Source organism: Triturus cristatus, chromosome 9 (assembly GCF_964204655.1).
Source record: "Triturus cristatus chromosome 9, aTriCri1.1, whole genome shotgun sequence".
NCBI lineage: Eukaryota > Metazoa > Chordata > Amphibia > Caudata > Salamandridae > Triturus > Triturus cristatus.
In genome coordinates, this window is record NC_140592.1 from 822,131,763 (window position 1) to 822,154,252 (window position 22,490).

At 42.9% G+C, this 22,490-nt stretch overlaps 1 protein-coding gene across 3 annotated transcripts in view; it reads right to left on the reverse strand.

Moving 5' to 3' along the window:
* AKT1 (AKT serine/threonine kinase 1) overlaps nucleotides 1-12,353 on the reverse strand; it is a 445,992-nt gene extending 433,639 nt beyond the window's left edge. Inside the window, exon 1 of one of the 3 annotated variants that reach the window (XM_085626243.1) lies at nucleotides 12,287-12,353. The gene's annotated coding sequence lies outside the window, so the exon portion shown is untranslated. Of the gene's footprint in view, nucleotides 1-10,058; nucleotides 10,175-10,968; nucleotides 12,069-12,286 lie in introns of those variants that run through there. The other 2 variants (XM_085626242.1, XM_085626244.1) reach the window with 2 other exon arrangements.
* Nucleotides 12,354-22,490: the final 10,137 nt, after the last annotated feature.

A 22,490-nucleotide genomic window follows, 5' to 3' on the forward strand; every position in this document is an offset into this window, starting at 1 on the left:
CCAGGTAAGGGAACGCCATGACTTTACCCAGAGTGGAATTAGCCACCATAATGGTCTTGCTGCCTGTTGATTTTGGGCCCACTACCATCACACTGACCGACAGATCAAGTTTACCCATAAATGGCACATACCTGGCCAAGAGTAGATCCAACCCATGAGTGGGGCGGGCCATAAGGACCATGTCGTCCGCATATATTAAAACAGGAAGGGATCTATCTCCAACGTTGGGGCAATCTGTCAAGAGTGAACTAAGTTAAAATAAGACTTTTCAGTTGAGTGCAATGTCAAAGAGATATTCAAACCACAACCATTTGTTTGCCCATGGAAGTTTGAGATAAGGGTGGCTAGAAACCCTTGTTAGAGAACAGTATTATTATCGGAGCCAAGACCTTTGTCTAGACATGTGCTGACTGATTATGCTTATTCGAGATGGCAAACCTCAGGAGCTGGAGAGGACACTAATGGGTAAGAACATTTAGATAGGACTATCAAACCCAGTGATGATATTCATTTTTTTTGCTCTATCAAAAGAATATATGTTGCAAAGTTGACATCTTAAAGTGATATGGCTCAATGCCTGGTTTACTTTTTGGAGTTGGCCCCCAGGACGCTGGGTACTATAAATGAAAAAGTTGGCCACATAAGCTCTTTCTTCTGGCGAGGTTAGGGATATTTTCGGATTAGGTTTCTGACTCCCTTCCCAAAGTGTTGCCTCCATTACTGAACTATGAGGCTAGGGGACACAAATTATGCCTGCAGCTGCATGCTCTGTCTATTCTGTAACCCGGATGGATCACCTCCAGATCTGAACTGGATTTTTGACAAGCCTGTACATAAATACTAACAGGACAGATAAGGTGGAGATGTATTAGTTTCTCTGGTTCAAGGACCCCGTGATGCGCGAGCTCCGGCTCACTACATATGCACTAACCTTAGTGATAGTTTTGCTTTGCATATGTGGGTGGCCCACTCTGCTGTTCTCAGTTAGCAGGCACACCCCATGTTCTGTTGAAAGTTGTGGATCCTGACACCTCCTTCTGGTAACCGACGAGCCTCCACGCTGGACTTCAAAACGTCTAAATCTTGAACCTGGTACTTTCACCTGCTTTAGGATGTCAGCAATGCAACCTTTCCATAGCCATTTTCGAGGCTGGTATCTAGCAGGCCAAAAAGCCCCTGTCCAGAGGACAGAAAACAGACAAGATAGAGGAAAAGCAATAAAGTCTGATTAGAAAATGTGTACATTTGTTTCTCACTGGGTGAGGAGCTAAAAGCAAGAAGAATCAGACAGTGGGTGAATGAAGGTATGAAAAGGATATGAAAGAATGACTAGATGAGAGAGAGTCTTGATGATGAGTGCATGAATGAATGGAGCAGTGCAAGGATAAATGAATGCGTGAACGCTTGGCCTCTATAAGCTGTTGATCACAAGCATGGAGTATGCACCCCCTGCGTCTGGTTGCAACAGCAAGTCAGATGGCTAGCTGGTGACAGCAGAAGATAACTGCGGATATGTAAAAATCAAAGGCAGCCCATCCTCACAACTAAAGGCATTAATGAGCAGAGCTGTGAATAGTCTGTGATCCCCAAACAACACAGAATATTTGCTAACGCCTCTAATCCATGAAGGTGAGCAAGGTCAGCAATATGAGAGCAAGAGGACTAGAGAGGGACAGGACATCATGCCCTAAATGATTTTTTTAAGTGGATTACTTTAATTGACTGGTAAGTGTGTGCGCGTGTTTGAGTGACTGCATAAATGCTAGAATTACTCAATGACGGACTAAAGCTAAAATTTACTTTATGGATGAGTTAGTGGATGCATGAATACAGTGGAGAATATATATATATACACACTTTTGTGTTTGTAAGATCACCTTGATCAACATCATGAGCCAATTCATAGGCTGTTATTAAACTGTTGAATAGTTGAAACCAAGATAGACGTATACAAATATGTTCGGAAATTGAAACTGAAGAAATTCTTTGAAAGAACAGCTTGTAATTCAGGCCAAATTGAAGTAGATGAAGACATCAAGATGACTTCAAACATGCAAGAATACACCATAGCAGACCCCAACAGTTTAATAACAGCCTATGAATTGGCTCATGATGTTGATCAAGGTGATCTTACAAACACACAAGTATTAGAAGAATTGGGAATCCAGACAGACAATCATCCAAGGAGCAAGTTCAAGATGAAATCGAAATTTTGTCCAACACTCTATCCTGGCAATCGGATAGAGACTTTCCATGACCTGGTTGTGGCAGAACTGGCGGTCATGGAAAATACTAAACATGGCAACAGAAAAGAAAACTTATCGGTGCAAGAACGTCAAGCTCTAATGAAGTTAAAAAATAACCATCTAATTGAAATCAAACCAGCGGATAAGGGTGGCAACATTGTCATCCTTAACAAACAGGATTATGTTGATGAAGCCAAACGTCAACTAAATGATCAGACCAACTATACGATACTGGCTCATAACCCTATTCCAAAAAGGACTATAGAAATACAAGAGCGGCTAATGAGATGGCACAAAAAGGGACTGTTAAGTTTCGAAGAGATGACCTTCTTAACTATAGATAATCCCGTAACACCAACAATATTTTTCTTGCCTAAAGTGCACAAAACATTAAACAAACCTCCAGCACGTCCAATAATATCTAGTTGTGGATCATTGAATGAAAATATAGCATCCTATGTTGATCACTTTTTGGCACCAATTGTTCCAACATTAAGTTCCTATATTAAAGATACTGGGGACTTCTTGAGGATCTTGATGGAAACAGACTGGCATCCCGAATATTTGTTGGTAACCAGTGATGTTGTGTCTTTGTACACTTCTATCAATCATAACGTTGGGTTAACTGCCATTGCTTATTTTCTTAAACAGAGACCAATGGGGGATTTACAGCACTCCAATATGCTGCTGGAAATGATTGAACTATGTTTAACCAACAATGTGTTTTTGTTTAACAAACAAATGTACTCTCAGAAATGCGGTACTGCGATGGGAGTTTCCTTTTCTCCAAGCTACGCTAATCTCACCATGGGTTGGTGGGAGAAAAACGTGGCTTGGAGAGAAGAAAACGACCCATATACTGCTAACGTGGCATTATGGCTACGTTTCATTGATGATCTCTTCCTGTTATGGAGGGGATCCAAAGACAAATTGATAGAGTACATAACGATACTAAATCAGAATGATGTTGGTCTAACATTTACCTTCAACATCCAACAGAGGGAAATTGAGTTTTTGGACACTAAGGTGTACATAAAATCCAATAAGATACATACTACTCTGTTTCGTAACAAAACAGCAACTAATAGTCTCCTTCATGGAAGCAGCTTCCACCCAGAGAATTTGAAAAGAAGCATTCCATATGGTGAGTTCCTAAGGATGAATAGGAACTGCTCTGAACCCAAAGAAATGGAGGCTAAGTTTGAAGATACCAAAAAGCGATTTCTCCAGAGGGGATCCAAACACAAGGATGTTACACACGGAGAGATCAAAGCTAGACATAAATCAAGAGCCCAAATTCTGATTGACAAAGACAAAAGGAAAACTTCAGCATTGAATAATGATTCACCAAGACTTATCCTAACATATTCCAAAGAAAGTTTCAAAATTCGTAAAACTATAATGAAATATTGGAATATAATTAAAATGGATCCTGATATTGGGACAAAGATAGGAACTCAACCATTGATCTCTTATAGAAAAGCACCTTCAATTCGGGACACATTGGTTCGCAGCCATTTTGAGATCAAAAAAACTGAGACTTGGCTTCAAAAAAGACAAAAGGGATTCACTAAATGCCTGAAATGCAAGGCTTGCAAAGTGGGAAGAAACCTGCAAACAATCAAAGACCCCAAAGGTCAAACCTTTGAAATCAAGGGAACCATCACATGTGAATCCCAATTTGTTGTGTATTTAATTGAATGTTGTTGTGGCCAACGATACATAGGATCAACAATATGTCCATTGAAAAAACGTATATTGGAACACATCCGAGCAATTCAGAATAAAGACAACACCTATGCAATAGCAAAGCACATTCAGAATCATGAGGGCAAGACCTGGTTGGACATCAAATATTCAGGTCTAGCATTGATACCCGATCATGAAAGAGGAGGCAATAGAACTCAGAAATTGCGACGACTAGAATCCAAACTTATAATTCGGTTCAAAACCAAAAATCCGCTCGGGCTTAATGGAGATGAGGAGATGCATGTACATCTATAGAACTTTGTACTTGCAAGCCTAATGAAATTTAAGGATACTGTAATGCTATAATTTAATCTCTCTCCTCTCCCACTAGGTTTCCTGTTTCCTGGTCTCTTTTTTCTCCTTTCTCCTCCCTTTTGCTCCCTCTTTCTTTCTTCTAACCCTCTTTCCCCTCTCCCTTTTTCTTTTTCTTTGAATGAGTAGATGTACATACAAAGTCATTGGTATAACAATTTGTTGAATGGTTTCATTTCTTATGTAGTAATTTGGCACTCAGCCCTTAATATCAATCTTAGTATTACTCATACTAATGAGCATTAATACGAGCAGACACTAGCATTTATGCTATATGCGTGATATAATGAACATTTAATTTTGCTCACGTTACGAGGCCACTCAGGCTAAGTAATTCAATATGAATAATTATTACATGCATGAACCCATATAACTGATAAAATGCCATCAAATGGTTTATAGGCTACATAGTCCACAATGCACCATTATCGGCTCACGTGACGTGTTGGTATAAAATGAGGAAATTGAAAAAAGACTTTTAAAACTACCGTGACCAAGAGCTGTGTTCAGCTTGAAACGCGTAGGTTAAGAGCAATGTAGTCCATAAACATCAACTGACTATACCGGAGCGAGTGCGGTGTTTCCTTTCAATTTGCTTAAAGATATATGTATGAATGAGTGAGTACACGCATGGCTGAACACAAGTGAATAAATGGAGGAGTGTGTTGAATAATGGCAGAGTTTGCAGCAGTGGGAAAGGGTCAGTGAGTGAATGAATATGCCATAGGAACTTTATTAAGGCTGTCGACTATTCCCGGTTTGGGGACAGTTCTAACATGATGGTAACATTTTGCATTTAGTTTACTATTGTGCCAAAATTCTCCTCAAAATCATTTTTGAAAGGTATAATTTACAAAACAATACTAGAGAAAAATAATCAAAGTGGCAACTATACAATTAATCCACCTTATCTTGAATATACCACACTTGTATCCAGTGATCTACAAGGAAGGCAATCACCCAAGGCGTATGGGTGACTGCTGTTCAAACAAATGTGTACTCATGAGTACAGCATAGGAGCAGCAGCAGGGGACAGAGGAAGAAAGTGTCAGAGGCGAAAGCACTAAGGCGACAGGTTATGTTATGGGTGGCCTCTCATACGAACGGTAGCCCAGTTCTGTGCCCAAAGGCAACATCCACCAGAACAGCGAATACTCTCAAATAAGTAACCAACAACGGGGGCGGTCACAGAAGCCCATGGTGGAGAGGGCAGGTGAAAAGCAGGAGCATGAGCTCTATGTGACTAGAGGCGAACAGTATATAGACAAAGAAGATCGCCACACACCAAAGAGTGGCATCCAAATGATTAAAGGCACAAAGAAGACCTGCACACTAATAAAAACACATAGGGACACTAGTGCCATGGGCAAAACATGCGTGGCATTACTTGAAGACCAGGATGCCACATCCTGAAAATACTCTCCCCGGGAGGTAGCACTCAATGATTGAAGGTATTTGCCCAGAATGGACTACAGACACAGCAGACAGTAATGTACTACAATGGACTGACATAAAGCCAAATACTACTGGGAAAGCAATCTGTCAGAGCTTAGAGCTTCCACACATTAGATGCACAAAGGATTATAGCCACGCCTATAGGGTGGAAGTTACTCTTAAATTGAATTCCCTGACACACTTGTGGATACACCTCAGCTTTACTTTAAACATGCTCTTTCCAACATTGTCAGAAAAAGTTGTCCTTCCCTATGCTAGACACCAACACCCACACATGGACCTTTGTTGCCTAAGCAGTCAATCTGCCAGGGCAAGAAAATGAAACTGGGATACAGTTGGGAGCAGCTCCTTATCACAGGACATTTGCTAAGAAGAGGAACTCGTTTAGAATCTCAAACCTTGCTGTAGGCTTCTCTGAATTTGAAAAATATCAAAAGTTGTTCTCATCTTGGAATCTCACAAGTACTACTAAGCAAAGCATCAAAAAGTAGCGGCACAAGGACAAGTAACACTAAAACAAGGAGAAGGTGACAGTGGTTACCATATTGCACTCTTCGGAGTATATTCTGAGTTCAGAGCAACATAGTTATATTATGCAACCCCATTTAATATAAAAGTGCAAAAACAGGAGCACATCCTGCTGCCTCACGTGTGTATAATCAACTCCAGGAAGCTACTGACGGGTTTAAGCACTATTTACAAAACAAGAGCAAATTGCACACCCAGAATCCTCAATGTCCTTCGGACAAAGGGTCAAACGCGTGTAGAGGGCTCTGATCAGACGGATTCGTTTTTTGTTTTTTTTACACAACGTGAATGCCAACAAATGTTTTTACCTTACTTTAGACAGTCTTTTAAATTCTGACTGTGAACGGCTCAAGTGGGAGCTAGCTATCATATGCAGTAAATTAATCAAAATGATCCTCTGTTTATGGAGTATGGCCATGTGCCTATATTTCTAACTACAAATATGATAGGTACTCAATTTCAGAGAGAGATAGATGGTCTTCACAGGATCACCATCTAAAGATCATTAAAAAGAGTGAGTCTGCTCCCATTGTAAGGTGTGTAAACCATAAAATGCCTAAGGGGGCATAGTGGCGACCGGTTGTTATTGCAGTTGTGAACTAGCTCCCAGTTCGAGCCATGTCATATACAATCCATAAGACTTGAAAAAGACCGCCTAAAGTGAGGACGAAACAAGTTGGCTTCGAGTTGTAATAAAGAATAAAAATCTGTACGATAAGATTGCTCTATATGTGTCTGAATCTTCCTTGTCTAAAGAACATTTATGATGTAGATATGTAATTGGAGTTTGTTTAGTTGAAAGAAAACCTAAGAACCAGTTTTTAAAATGAAACAGCTAGTGAAATTAAGTAAATTTCAACAAAGCAATTATGCAAGTCACTTGTGACATACCAAGTATGATATATGCATATATATCACGGTCTGTCTTTCCGACAGAACTCACAATAAGACAAGTGACCGAAAGTTATAAAAACTTCATTTTTTCTAAAACACAAAAATAAATAGGCCATTCATTAATCACTAAATGCACCTCATATGATAGAATCCCACCTCAAGATGTGGCCAAGTTCGTAAAAATCTAAGTTCAAGCACTCAATACACTTGCCTTTAGTGTCTGGCTATTGCTTCCATATTCTCAGTGAGATAATATTACTACAGATTTTTTTTCTTTTTGAGGGGAAGCTACTACTTGTGATGCTAGCCGCTTTTGCTACAAACCTTTTAAGGTAATCTTATTGCTCGATAGTCGCTGACACCACATAGAGATAACCATGCAATCCAAGATGGTCCCCAACTAAACATGAATCAGAGTCCAATACCCAGCTACTTTGCCTTTCATGCCCCCACTTTTGCTTTTATGTTTCAATTAACTCATTTTATTATCGCTTTCTCTTTTCTGTGGTCCCTACAACCAGCCACTATAGGCAGTGTGCATAGCAAATAGAAGAAGAAATAAATGTAGGCCACATACCAATACACGTAATAGTGGGAGCATTAGTGCTGGTGGTTGGAGCCTCCAGAGGATCGGTGGGGTGGCAATCCAAAAGGACTATGGTGCAGAAACCAACCACAAGAAAGAGCCCAAATGGGACTCAAAGTCAATATTCTGGGATGAAATCAGCAGGACCCCATTTTCCCATGAGCAGCTGTAAGCCTGAACAAGTTGTTACTTGCCTGGTATTGCTTTGCCCTGCACATGAGTTCAGTGTCCTGCACTGTGGGTTCCAGATGAATTGCTAACCCCATAGATTCAGCACCAGATGCTGTGCAGACCTGATGCTTGTTGGTTAATCAGGCAGGCAGCCAGTTAAAGTCTTATCATTCCCACCTTACCTTGGATTGCCAATAGGTTATCCCAATTCCTTGCCTAAATAATATGCAATATAGTTTTCCCCAAACAAAGCTGGTGTTGTCATTCGCTTTGTGCTCTTTATTCCCGTGCATGCGTTTATTCAGAATATGTAGATCTGGCTACAGGTTATCAGTGCTAAAGCATATGCTCTGGACAGAAAGGAAAAAAGTGTGTGTTCCTACTATGCAAATTTCAAGAGCTTATGTTAGAACGTAATGGCCATATGCCAGTGTAGAGGAAAAACTCCAAATAGCATAAATGACTAAAAAGCAACATATAGCAGATGATCGTTGGGTTTTATCAAGAGGGCTTACCTTATTGCCCCTCTCTCTTTATGTAGATAGTAAAAGGTCACACACAGCGAAAGCGGTCTCTAACCAGACCTAAAAAGGATGCGCAGCTGGCGGGTCAGGCCTAAATACTCCTATACTATTCAGGGCCTGGGATTGTCTGAAATAGGATTTTAATACACAGAATTGCGGTACTGTAGAAGTCTCCACACAAGTTTCTGAAACAGTAAGTTAAATGATAGAGGCGTCTGCTGTTCCCTCACTGCTGTAGTCATTCTGCGACTAATACAGAACTGTTTCCCAGAGTTGACAAGTTGATACAAGACGAAAAACAACATTCGATCCCAAGGCGTACTTGGTGTCTCCCATGGTAATAAAAACATTATTAGATAAAAGGAACCTTATTTGATGGGTACTAGTAAAACAAAATAAGTGCCACGGGTGAACACTAGGCGCTAAACCTACGCTCATCATTACATGTAAAGGTAAATGTGCAGGAATTTATATAGCGCAAATCACCAAGCGGTCTCTAAGCGCTTGCTTAGGGAACCCATCCTGGTATTCCCCTGTGAGATAACCCAGCAGGGCATCCGCAAGGTGAAAGCCAGGCATCCCCGCCGCGAGGGGCCCATGTGGAGATTAAGCAAGCTATTGCCCAGAGTCGCAGAGTGTGAACCCATGAGTCGAGTATGAGAATTATCGAGTCCATGGACATTTATGGACTCAAGACCCAGCCCAGCCCGGAATTGAACCCTGGTCCCGGGCTGACCTCTGCTTCCAGGTCTGCCTCCTCTAACCAGTGAGCCACACTTCTCCACAATTGAACCCTGGTCCCGGGCTGACCTCTGCTTCCAGGTCTGCCTCCTCTAACCAGTGAGCCACACTTCTCCACATAGCGAACTCTGAGACTGAGCCTTAGTTTTACTTCAACTGAATCAATGTCGTAAAATATGAGTTTGCTATGGTAACAGAAGCGCCCTGGACTGGAAAAAATGCGTCCCTAGATTCAGTCACCTGGAAGCTCGCTTTGCTGCGCCCTGTTTTACTGTACGTGTGAAGCCAGGCAGACAAGTCCAAATGACACACAACTGGGATCTAAAGCGCTACAGTAACGACTTCGAAAACAAAAGTTGTAAGTGTGCTCCAAGCCACACCCTATGCCAATTTCCATACTTCTTAACTATAATAAACAAAGAGTATTCAGTTTTGAGGATTCCAAACGTGTACACACAAATGTTTGTATCTCAACTGCAACATCATGCAAAATATGTCATGATGGGTGCATAAAAATATTTTAAAAGACCACCAAAATAGTTAGTTTAAAATAATGAATACATTAACTTGTAGACAGAACAACATTATTTTGAAAAACGGCTGTACCCAAATATCAACGTCAGTGAAGCGGTAACAAAATAAAAACATGTAACTAATCATGTGCCTGTCTACAAACGCAGCTTCGGATGCGTTCACCGTGTGGGAGAAGAGTTAACAGGAAGCTGCACCCCCTCCCTTTCTCCACAAAGGATGTAACAATACTATGGAAGCACAAACCGGTGCCTTTGCCGGCAGATTAAACCCAGGTCTGCGAGGAACATATCTGTGGGGTGAGCTCATGCGGCAACGTACCGAACTGTATGGGAAGCGTTACACAAAGGGGCGCCTGCTGCACACGCCATCCTCAGCAGCAGCTAAACACCCTTAGCAGCAGCAGACACGGCCCCTCGCGGCACCCACTAGAGAGCAAGGCAGTATGTGTGAGTGAGAAACACAAGAGGGCGGGGAGCCAAGCTCCCCATGTTCACACCACAAGGGCAGCCCCAAGGCAGGGCGGGTCCACTGCAAACGTGGACCGCTAGCTGTAACACATGCTTTTATTTGTTGCCCCCACCCTCTTGCTCGGACATTTTCTTAAGCGTGAAATGCAATTCTTCGGGGGTGGGGGTGCCGTTTTGGGTGGAGAAGGGGCAGTTCTCTGAAATGGAGGTGATAGTACAGGCTCTCAGGGGTGACTAACTCAGGGGTGCAGCTCTTATTCGGGCTACCATCTCAGGGGTAGGTTGCAAGTCTTGCGACGAGGTGGTAGGTGGGTCTCGGAAGCGGTTGCACATCTTAGAAGAGGAGTTATATCTTGGTAGGGAGGTGCATCTCTCAGGGTTCGGTTGCTCGCCTCCGGTGGGTAACATACCTTGAATTCAATCTTAGTCTACGGGTATCAAGTGGATACATCTCTCAGGGTGGGGCTCTCAGAATGGTTCTACTGGTCTGGGGTGTATAGGCATCACCACGGTGGTGTGTAAGTTTCAAGGGCGGCGGGGGGGGGGGGGGGTCCCAATCTCGGGGAGAAGGGTCGGGTGGTGTGTTGCTGGTCTCAGGGTAGCCATATAGGACCCGGGTTTGCTGCAGACATCTGGGATGTGCATGAACATCCTAGCAGGGTGGTATAGGTCTCAGGGTGGGGGTGGATGCCATGCTTCTGTAGATCCCTGAAGATGATGCGAGCAGTGGGGGTGTGGGCACCAGGCCTCGTATCACTTACACGTAAAGCAGCTCCGGCCGCAATGTGGAATCTCCGGGTCCAGGGCCTGCTGCCGAGTGGAGGGTGGACGCTGCGGTTCCTGCACTCATTCAGCCCATGGAGGCCTGACGCGGGCGGCCTCGTTGTGACAGCCTGGCGGGGCTCAGTAGGATCCGCCTCGGACCATGCCGTGCGGGAGCTGCGGGCTGTGCTGCGGCCTAAGCCGGGTTGCTCCGCTGCTTTCCCCCGGGCTCCGGTGATCCTTGGCGGCCTGCGTTCGGCTCTGTTCCCCGGTCCGGGTACCGCTTCACCCCTTCCCTCCAGACTGGCTGCCAGCCGGGCACCCCCTCGTGGGCCGCGCGGTCCTACCGCCCGCCGCTCACAGGCAGACAGGCCCACGCCAGATACAAACTACATACAACACTAGAAATATGCCAAGCAGGTCTTGACTACAGGAACCCTCTCTCTACTCACTGCGTATGCACTATCGCACTGTCTGCAGAGACATTCTCTGCAGAACACTTCACTGCAGAGAGCAACGCTTAGTAGACGCCCACTACACTCCTTCACTGCAGCGAAGCTCCCTGCAGATCCCTTTACCAAAGAGACACTTAAGATGAGACACCCACTACAACCCTTGGCGGAAAACCTCCCACCAGATCCCCTTCGTAAACAGACAGTCATAACAAATATCCACTGCATTATTTTACTGCAGAGATCTAACTTGCAGAACCACACACTAAAAAGCAACTCCTATCAGACACCACCTACACCCCTTCACTATAGAGAACCTCCCAGACACTCTTAGTAAAGGAATAGCCAGACATCTCCTCTATCCATTCACTGCAGAGAACGTCTTTGCAGAACCCTTAACTCAAAAGCCACTCACAGACTCCCAGCAGATCGGAACCAGTAACTAAAGAGAGAGAGCCTTAGCAGTTACCACTACAGCAACATAAATGCGTTAACCCCCTCTACGGATCCGTTCACTGAACGACTCTTTCTAGTGACCCCACACCACGGGTGTAACGGACGCCAGTCGGCGCAGGGGGAGCAACCCCTCATGAGCCCCCACATCAGCCAAGGGGCCCCATTCTGTCCCAAGACCAATGAATATCTGGAAATGATTGGAGACTGAAGGGCCCCTATTCACATTCTGCAGGGGGCGGGGCAGACATTTTATGTTAATCCAAAGCCCAACACGAGCTTTTTACAGCAGAAATCCTCCCTATAGAACCCTTCACTGCAGAACCCTTTCCCTGCAAACTCACTCACTAGAGCCCTTTAGTTCAGAAACCCATTCCTCCAGACCCACTCATAGCAGACACCAACCACAGACCTAAACTGAAGAGGCAGAGCTCTCGATTTTCTCAGTCTCACACATAGTTGCTCATGTAGTCCAGGAATTTTCTTTGCATTTTGGGACTTGTTGTCGTGGTTTTATAATCAATTAAACAAGACTACAAATCCCAGCATGCAACGAAAAAACATGACTGGATGAGTGACTCGTGCACAGAACTGGGTAACTTGATAACTCTGCAGAACCCGTCACTGCAGGCACCCACTACATCCCGTGAATACAAAGATGATGCCTGCACAACCCTTCTTTGCAAAAGCCCATTCTAAAAAGGCCTATAGAAACCCTCTACACATCGACCCTCACTGCAGAACCAATCAGAGCCACTCCTAGCACACATCTACTACAGTCTCTTAATGTAGACTCTCGGTGCAGAACTTTTCACTGCAGTCCCACTGTCCCTTATTGCAGACTCATTGCAGAACGCTTCACTGCAGAAGTCCAGTGTTTAATTTGTGCCGGTGGTTGCGTGTGGTGGGCATCGACACTCATTTCTGGGGAGCCAGGCTTCATTTTCATCATGAGAGTTTGAAACAGACCAAATAAGATAAAGAAAGAACGAACGGAGTAGGCAGAGAAATATGGGAAACCAATGACATGGGGAGAATACAGATATGAAAAAGTATCTGCAAGAGTGAAAGAAAGAAACAGAAAGTTTAGGGGATGGAAGAAAGAGGCACGAGGAAGAAAACGTTTAAGCTATCTTCATATTTGTCAAGCCCAGAATTTGGCAGTGCCAGAGTAGTGCTCCTAAGAAAACCCTGGACCCCAGCACAATTTGTTTTATAACTTAAGCGGTGAGAATTGTTCATAAAAGGCCCACGACATGTGTCGGGCTGGCCTATATGGCAATCTGGCAGTACCACAAGGTGTGGCCTGACAGGTCAGTGTGTGGGCTGTGTTTTTTGGCTTATTTGGGCCTGTGTTGTGGTCTGGTGGGTCGCTTTTTACTGTTCACTTCTTTGTCATTACCACAAAGAGTGCCTGCATCTAATAAAAAAAAAAATGCATGCAGTTTCCCATACCTTGCAAAACACCTACACAACTTGTCTTTACATGTTCACAACTGCCCTGATTTGCAAATGTAGGCATTTTTAGCTATCTGACTTGCTAAACAAGAGCCACTTTTATTTTGGTATCCAGACCTATTTTGTGTCCCAGTCCAGCTCTGTCTACATCAGCTACTCAGGATAGCACTGCAAAGATACAGGCTAGATCCCCTTAGTGCAAAACCCTTCCCTACAAATACCCCCTCCGAGCCCTTCACTGCAAACGCCAGCCCTACAGACATCCTCGCTGCAGAACCTTTTACTGCAGAGACCATCACCACAAAGAGCTTTGATACATTTCCCCTCATTGCAGAGGCACTCAACGTATAGCTAATGACACTGTAGAGAGAGAGCCATTTAGGTTGTTGATCCTCTCACTGCAGAACCCCCCTCACCCCCACTTAAGAGCCCCTCACTGCACCGAGCCACACCATGCAGATCCTTGCTGCATGGCTTCAGTACCCCAGGCATGGATTATATGTATACATACCCTACTCTTCCCTCCTAACACATTCTACAAACAAACACTCTTAAAGCAAATCATACAACATTGATAATCAGTCCTTTTGAATTTCAATGGTAACCCCCATATCCAAGCAAGAGTCTTTGGAGATCTGATAAACGCAAGACAAATAAAAGTGTAGCCAAAACACAGCTCTGGCTTAGTTAGAGGTACTGACCTTATCAGTAAGCTGGACTCTTTCACCCATTTATTTCTACGTTCAAGTTTCCGTGTACAACACTTGGTCGAGGGCCAGGAGAACTTTAGAAATTGCCCGACACTCTCATTTTCTTCAGACACAATACCTAGGAACTGAATCAAAAGCAGCACAAAAGTCCAAGAAATATGCATATAAATTGCCATCCATTGTGAACCATCGTGTTCTATAGCTCAAGGCGAAAATATAATGCACATTAGATAAGGCTCGTGCTAAACCTACCTATTCAGTTGAAATAAGGGCTCTCCCTGTCTTCATTCAATATTCTGACTCATGCTCTAATTTATGCAATATTATATGGTCATACATTTTTGCTGAAGATTCAAGTTGGGATATCATTCCATTTGAGCGAGGACTGCTCCTTTCAATCTTAGTGAAACCTTTTTTAACTGTTGATGCATGTCAGGTGGGGGGAATAATCCCAATTTTCACTTGATATTTAAATAAAGATATGAAAATAAAGCTATGTAAAGGAGATCATAGATTAACACCAGGGAATGCTGATTAAATCAGTTTGAAACACAAAATTATGTGATTTTGAAAAAAGTGTGTGTGTGTGTGTATATATATTAGTACATATATATGGACATAGTTATAATTTCAGATACATCATGTACAATACAAGAATCTCCTGTTAGATTAATATATAAAAAAAGTTCTAGTTTACATTAATTCTGCTGAAGGCATACAATTGAATGCCAACATTTTTGGGTACAAACTTGGTGACTTAGGGGCTCATTATGATGGCGGGCGGACATCAGACCGCCTGCCATCATAGCGGTGCTGGGACGGCCCGCCAGACGTGCAGCAGTCCCGCCAGCCCAATTAGGATGCGCCTGCCAGTATGGCGGGCGCATCCTAGCATTTTAACATTGCGGATGGTGCTGCTGTCTGCATGAACGTTCGCAATGTTAAAATGCCACAATGTGCATTTCCATGCACAACGTGGCAGGCACCGCGCGGTGCCTGCCACCTTGTGCATGGAAATGGAGGGGAGTACCATGGGTACCCTCCCACTGCACAGCTCGCTCACCCACCACAGAGGGGGCCTGTAACGGGCCACTCAAAGCCAACCTCCGCCAGCCTTTCCGTGGCGGTTTCACCGCCATGGGAAGGCTGGCTGATGCCAGCATTGTGATCAGGCGGACGGTGCCTGCTATGTACCGCCACCATATCCTCGGTCTGAACCGCTCCACCAGGCAATCGCAACGATTGCCTGTGGGGAAGCATGGTGGGCGCAAAGAGCTTTTCCCCCCCGTCATCCTAATGTGGCGGGGGGGAAATGGGAGCCAGATGGCGGAGGGAGCGCCATCGCCGGCCCGGCGGTGGCGGTCCCTCCGCCATTGTAATGAGCCCCTTAGTTGTTAAAATAAAGCTGTAAGTAAGAGGAGGTTACCAAGACATTTTGAAAAATTCTGAAATCATTAGGCTGAACGAATCAGATTTTGTTGTATTAAGTTGTTCTGTGAAACACCTTTCTCTGGGATTTAATGTACAAAAATGCCTGGAATAGAAATGTTATGAATTCACTGAACATTAGACAGTATCATCATGTAATGTATCTAATGTAAATAGTTTTTTAAATGATGTTAAGACATTCATTGATATCAGTTCTTTTTAAATAATTATTTTGTGCAAGAAAGTGATAAGTAAGACAACAGTGATCTAAACTTCATGTGCAATTTTGTATTTATATAATTTTTGTAAACATAGGATATGTGGGAAGAATCATGGTGCATGTGATTATTTACCTCTGAAATATTAAATTAATAGATTATTTTAACATTTATCATAAATCGTAAGTCGAGTTAAAATTTATATTCGCCAGAAGGGTATCAGTGTTCAATTAAGAGTGTGCATGAGAGCCATGATGCCCTTGTATCTAGGACTATCCGATTGAGTGATGGTGTCAAGTATGTTAATTTGCTTATTGTGCATATATTTATATATATATTTGATCCAATTCCTACATATGCCACATTAAGCTGTTTATGTAGGATTAAATCTTGCTATTTCAATTAATAATACGAACAGTCACTGTAGTTGGGAACATGCATCTTTAATTTATTTTCTGTTAATAACTGTGGGTGAATTGCTAGACTTAGACCAAATTAAAGCATTGAGCCATTTTAAAATGGTTTTTTAGAGTGCTTTCATCATTTAGCAATTTAAATGCATCTAGTATGTTACAGAAGGAGAAGTAAATATTTAGTAGTGCTTCCAAACTCCTTTGGTTGCATCCCCCTAGGCACTCCACTTGTCCTTGTAGAAGGATTAGTTAAGTCATCACGATATTATTTTGCATGTGGTAATAATCACGTTGACTTATATATTGTTCTCAATAAAGTTCTTTATTATTTTTTCATCGAAATTAGTTTAATTTCAATTCGCTTTTTTAAAGCATTTTAATTTTAACTTTTCACATTAGGACTCCAATGCATTTCGGGCTACTCGCCCTTCTTCAGGGAGCATCTCTGCAACAAAATCATAGCACACATACTATTTAAGAATTCTTTAAATTGATTTAGTATCTCTGTCCCCCATGTGATATCTTATTGAACAGATACTGTTTCATTATAATGCTCTCACTGTTTGTGTTACTCTTATCCTTTGTAGCTCAAGCAATACACCTGTGCTGTTGTGATGTGTTTTTGTGAACATTAAATTGCCTTAATAAGTGTTTGTGCGTGCTCGCGGTGATTGTGTCTTGTATAACTTTATCGCGTGTCAACGGTGCCCAGACACACGTGGATAAACTATGGTGTTTACTCACTATACTTCGCTGGTTGCGTTGTCCCCTGTACTAAAATAGAAGAGGACAATAGTAAAAATGACATTCCGATCTTAGCCATAGCTTTTTTGCGCAATGCTTTAAGCCACTGATATTAGCTTACTTGTTTAAGTTTAGGAGTCTTCTGTACGGTTTTTCTCGGCAGCGTCGAAGCGTCTTCTTCCATAGAATAAAGAACTTTATTGAGAACAATATATAAGTCAACGTGATTATCACCACACACAAAATAATATCGTGGAGTGCCTAGGGGATGCAACCAAAGGAGTTTGGAAACACTACTAAATATTTATAATCGCAATGTCCACTCAGAACAGAAGACGCCACCCCGGGAGCACCCAAAAAAGATTCACAATTCGTTAAAAACTGTCATAAAGACTCAGAATCATTCAGTGGTTGTGCACAGGCTACTAAAACGTTTGGTAAATCAAGACAGAAGGAGAAGTCACATGACCTGCTCATGGCAGCAAGCATGATTTTCAATCTTTTTTTTTTTAAATATCTGTTTATTGAATAAACAAAACCTGGCAGCATGTCTGACAGTAAGTACATTCTGGGCAAATGCATCATTACAAAATCTGATTGTCAATATTTGGTACATACCGCACAAAATCCTTGTAACAAGGCAGAGTCCAGTACATATTCATACATTGCAATACATAATCTCCCCCAATGCACACACATAGTTAATTAACCAGCAATTAAAGTTCCCTACATTGTACCCAGCTTCCCCATACCTTGTCCCACTTCTTTGGACACCCCCTCTTTTTATATACCACTTTCTCAGCATTGCAGCACCAGTCTAGGTCTGCCTGTCATTTCAGCACGTTCGGTGGTTGGCTCGACCCCCACTCCCTCGCTATGTTCCATTTAGCAACTATACTAGATATCGTCAGCCAAATCTTAGAATATGTTGGCCATTTTACCTCACCCGTCACACAGAGGATATGCTTCCCTGCCTCACTTGGAACTTCATGTCGGTTTCTTCCAACATGCCCTGGATGGCATCCTTCCAAAACTGTTGTACCTTGGAGCAGGAGCACATTATATGAAAGAATGTACCCGCCACCCACATTCCCGTGCACACAGGTCAGAGTCTCTTTGCCCTATCCGGTTCAGTAGCAATGAAGAGGTGTATGATCTGTGCAATATGCGCAATTGTATTAATCAAAATCTCGCCCTCATCGCCACCTCTCTTGGACTCTGGATTGCTTCTATCCAATCGTCGTCTTCTAATGTCTCTTTTAGTCTCTTGTCCAAGCCTGCCTAAGGGCTACAAGGGGCCCGGGGAATTATTCATTATCTTTTTATATACCAATGAAACCACTTTCTCAGGCATGGGATCCATGAGGAGTCTATCCTCCAGTGGGGCATATTCTGCTATTTGGTCTCCATCTAGTACATGTTTCATTAACGCATGTCTCAACTGCACGTATCTTAAAAATTCCTTGTCCGACATCTGATATTACGTTTTCAGATTCTCAAAAGTTATCAATTTACCCCTCCTCCAAATATCTCCCAGGAATTCAATCCCTATAGTTTGTCATTGCCGGAATTCTGATAACTGGCCCACTTCCTTTAGGTGATTGCTGACCCATAATGGCGTACGTTCAGTCAGCTTATCTTTCTATCCAAGGAATGTGGTAGCCTCCTTCCAGATCTGTACCGTCACTGTAGTATGCGTGGGTAGTGCACCAATCCCTCGATGCCCATACAGCGCCGCTAAGTAGCCTCCCTCTCCTATCCTGTGCTGATCCATTCTGTAGGCAGGTTCCTCTCTTCCCACGAACACCCACTCATTGATGGTCATCAATTGTGGTGCCCAGTAGTACTTTTTAATATCCGGAATCGCCAGCCCTCCTTCATAGACACTATGCTGCAGATTGAGTAACGCAATTCTGGACTGGCCTCCATCCCACAAAAGGAGCCTCAACACAGAATCTATCTGCTTGAAGAAGCTAGCTGGTACTTTACACAGGGTGTTCTGTAAAACATACAAGAACCGTGGCCGCACCATCATTTTGAATAGGGCAGTGCGTCCCATTAGGGACAGTGGGAGTTTCCTCCAGTGCACAATGTCCCTTCGCACTCTTTCCAGCTGGGGGAACAAGTTATCTTCCAGGAACTGGGTGTTCCCTTTAGATATTTTTATACCCAGGAATTTGAATGTCTCCTTTATCTCCAAAGGGCAGGCACTAGTGGGCAACCGTGGTGTCGCGCCTGCCAATACATATAATAGAGATTTGTTCCAATTTTATCCAGAGTAGGTTCCGAACAGGTGAAATATATGCATGATTCGGCCAACAGAAGATGCAGGGTTGGCAAGTATAATAGTATGTCGTCGGCATACAGAGATATCTTTTCAACCCAGCCCCCATCTCCGCTTATCCCTCGGATAAAATGGTCCAGTCTAACCCACACCGCCAAGGGCGCCAGCGCAAACAACATGGATGAGAGCGAACAGCCCTGCCTTTTACCTTTATTCAACTGTATTACCCTCGAGGTGACTCCATTCACTCGCACCCTCGCTAGCGGACACTCATATAGCAACCGCACTCATGCACAGAAACTAGGACCAAAGCCAAACCTCTCCAACACCTCCTGCAAATATGGCCATTCTATGTTGTCAAATGCCATACAAGCGTCTAGTGACAGCAGCGCCCCGTCTTCCATAAATTCGGCCCCCATAGCTTGTAGCACCCCGTATAGTCTTTGCAAATTAAGACTAGTGCTTTTGTGGGGCATAAACCCGGACTGGTCTGGGTGTATTACTGAGGAGATGAAAGCCCCAAACCTATTTGCCAACACCTTAGCCAATAGCTTAACTTCTATGTTGAGCAAAGATATTGGGCGGTAAGACCCACAGTCATGATGCGGCTTACCTTGCTTTGGTATAGCTGGTCTATTGGTAAAATGCCATCCTTGAGGGCTGCTTTATACATGGATACCCATATGCAGGGCCACTTTCGAAGCTACTCCCTTGTAGAATTCTATGGGTATTCCATTAGGGCCATCCGCCTTACCCAACTTCAAGTCTCCCATAGCCCCTATTATGTCTTCCGACGTGAGTTCTTAGTCCAACGCCTCCCGGTCTTTATCAGAGAGTCTCGGAATGGGGAGGTCCCTAAGGAGTTTCGCGCAGTCTTCCCCGTTCTGGTAGATATCGATTTATATAGAGCCTCGTAATGGTCAGCAAATGCCGAGGCTATTCCCGCTCCCGTCGTTTTGGTCTCCAATTGTGGAGTCGTTATCCCTAAAACCCAGCTTCTCTCTTTGTCCCTCTTTTCTAACCATGCCAGCAGTTTGTTAGCCTTATCCCCAACCTCGTATAACTGCCTTTGGGTTGCTCGAGCATGTTTCTTAGCTGCCTCTTCTACCATTTCTATTGGCTCTTTTTGTTTGAGCCTAATCCGATGTCTAGCCTGCTGTGGTGTACCACCGTCTCTCATGGCTTTCCCCTCCTGTTACCGGATGTCCCTTTCTAATGTGTCCTGTTGGATACTCTGTTCCTTATTTCTCCCACCCACAAGGCCCTGCAAATACCCTCTCATCACCACCTTGTAGACCTCCCACAATGTAGAAACGGATTCAACTGTCCCACCATTGTCTTCAAATTATTGTGTCGTCCGTTCTCCTATCTTATATCTAATCTGCTTATCTTTGAAAAGCTAGCGGTCCATTATGGAAGGCAGTGTGTAGTTCCTCACAGCTCCTTTCAGATGGGTTTCTGCGGGTGACTGGTCAGAGATTCCCCTTGCCCTGTGCACCGTCCCGGTAAACCACTGTGCATGTACCCCCTGTGTCATCAGATAGTCTAAACATGAGTAACCCCTGTGGGAGGCGGAGTGAAGTTTGTATTGCCTGTCTTCTGGGTTGTGGAGGCGCCAAAGGTCAGCTAGTCCCATCGCGCCGGCAAAGTCCCTCACAAAGTCTTGTGCCCTTTCTCGGCCACCATTGATATTCTATCCAGCCTGAATCCATTGTGGCATTCATGTCCCCACCCATTATTAAAAGGCCCTCTGGTAGGTCTAATAGCAGGGCCCCTAACTCCATCAACGTGTCAGAGTGTAATCGTGGTGGTACATGTATCGAGCAAATATTTAACACCTTGCCATCCCACTACGTATCTGCCAAGAGGATAATGCCATATGTCACCAGGAATGAAGGGCAAAGTCGAGAGAAGCAAGATCCCAATCCTCTCGACCCAATGATTTTTATACTTATATGTTCAAATTTGACCTGACATTGAGTTCTGTTAATAGTTTCACAATATTTTCAGATATGCTTGAGTTCTCATGTAGTTCAAAACAGAATGGGTGTTGATTGTGCAATCATTGATACACTTTTCTAGATATACATTGATTTGTATTAAAAAAGATCATAGTTTTAGTAATTTAGGAAATGTTGCATTTGTCATTTTGCGCTTATTTAATGTTATACATTTACTTGAAACTTTCCAGAAGTTACAGGGTATTCGTAACAGCTCATACCTCAATTTAAGACAAACAATACATCTTTTTTGTCAGGTTGATTTAAAAACTTTTGCTAAGAAGATTTTCTTATGCAATAGGATGATTTACTTAATGATTTCTATTACACTCATTTGTTGGTTCCACAATCATAATTTATTGAATGTTACACACCAATCACCTTGTCAGACTTTCAGAATGTATTTCCTCACTTTCACATATGAGTGTCATAACTGTATATATGATAGTCTGAATGATTTATAATTCCCAAATTACTTTATCTGTTTCACTTTGAATTTGTTCTGTATCACAGGATATATGAATAGTTGATTGTGTTTAACCCAAAAAAGAGATGCAAAGATTTTCCGTCGGTGGAACATTTGATTGGGAATACACATGTCAAATGTATTTATTAAATTCATGTTTTGATTCATGTTTTTTTAAATGTATGTTTTTATTGAAGTTTTACAAAGCCGTACTATAGTTCCATGTAGTTACAAAGTAATGAATAATAGCAAGGCAAACAAAAACAATAATAACTAAAAAGGGAGAGGGATAAGGGAAATCAGTTTAAATACATATCCAGTCAAATGTTTTGATTCATGTTTAATTGCTGTGTCATGATAAGGACTGCTGTGTACCCTCATATTATTAATCATAAATGATCATCAACATGTTTTTAGCTTCAGCAATCCCGTAGCCGAGGACATTCATCTGTGCATCAACTCCCTACAAGAGTGTAGTCATTTGCCAATACAGACCACCTGGAATTATACATGTAATATAAATATTCACATCTAAATAGTGACTTTTTAAAGAAAACTGCTAAAATGCCATTCAAAGCTAAATTAATATATATGTGTTATGCATAAAGGTCGGCACATAGGATGAATTCTAATGTGACAGGCCTCATCTACACATCTTGAAGGGTACAGTTTCTGAGGGATTTATTTGCGCCTGGTAGCTCTGTGAAATATCACTAACATTGTCATTCAAATAGTTTTTCCATTCATTTAATTTATTAATTTCTGGTAAATTTATCTTGGTTACCACTTCCTTAGTTATTTTTGTAAATAGCTGAGGTGGGGTGATCTACATCTGTTCTCCACAATCCTTGTTCTCCTTACCGCTCCAGTATCTCCCCTTTTTGCCGCAGATTTT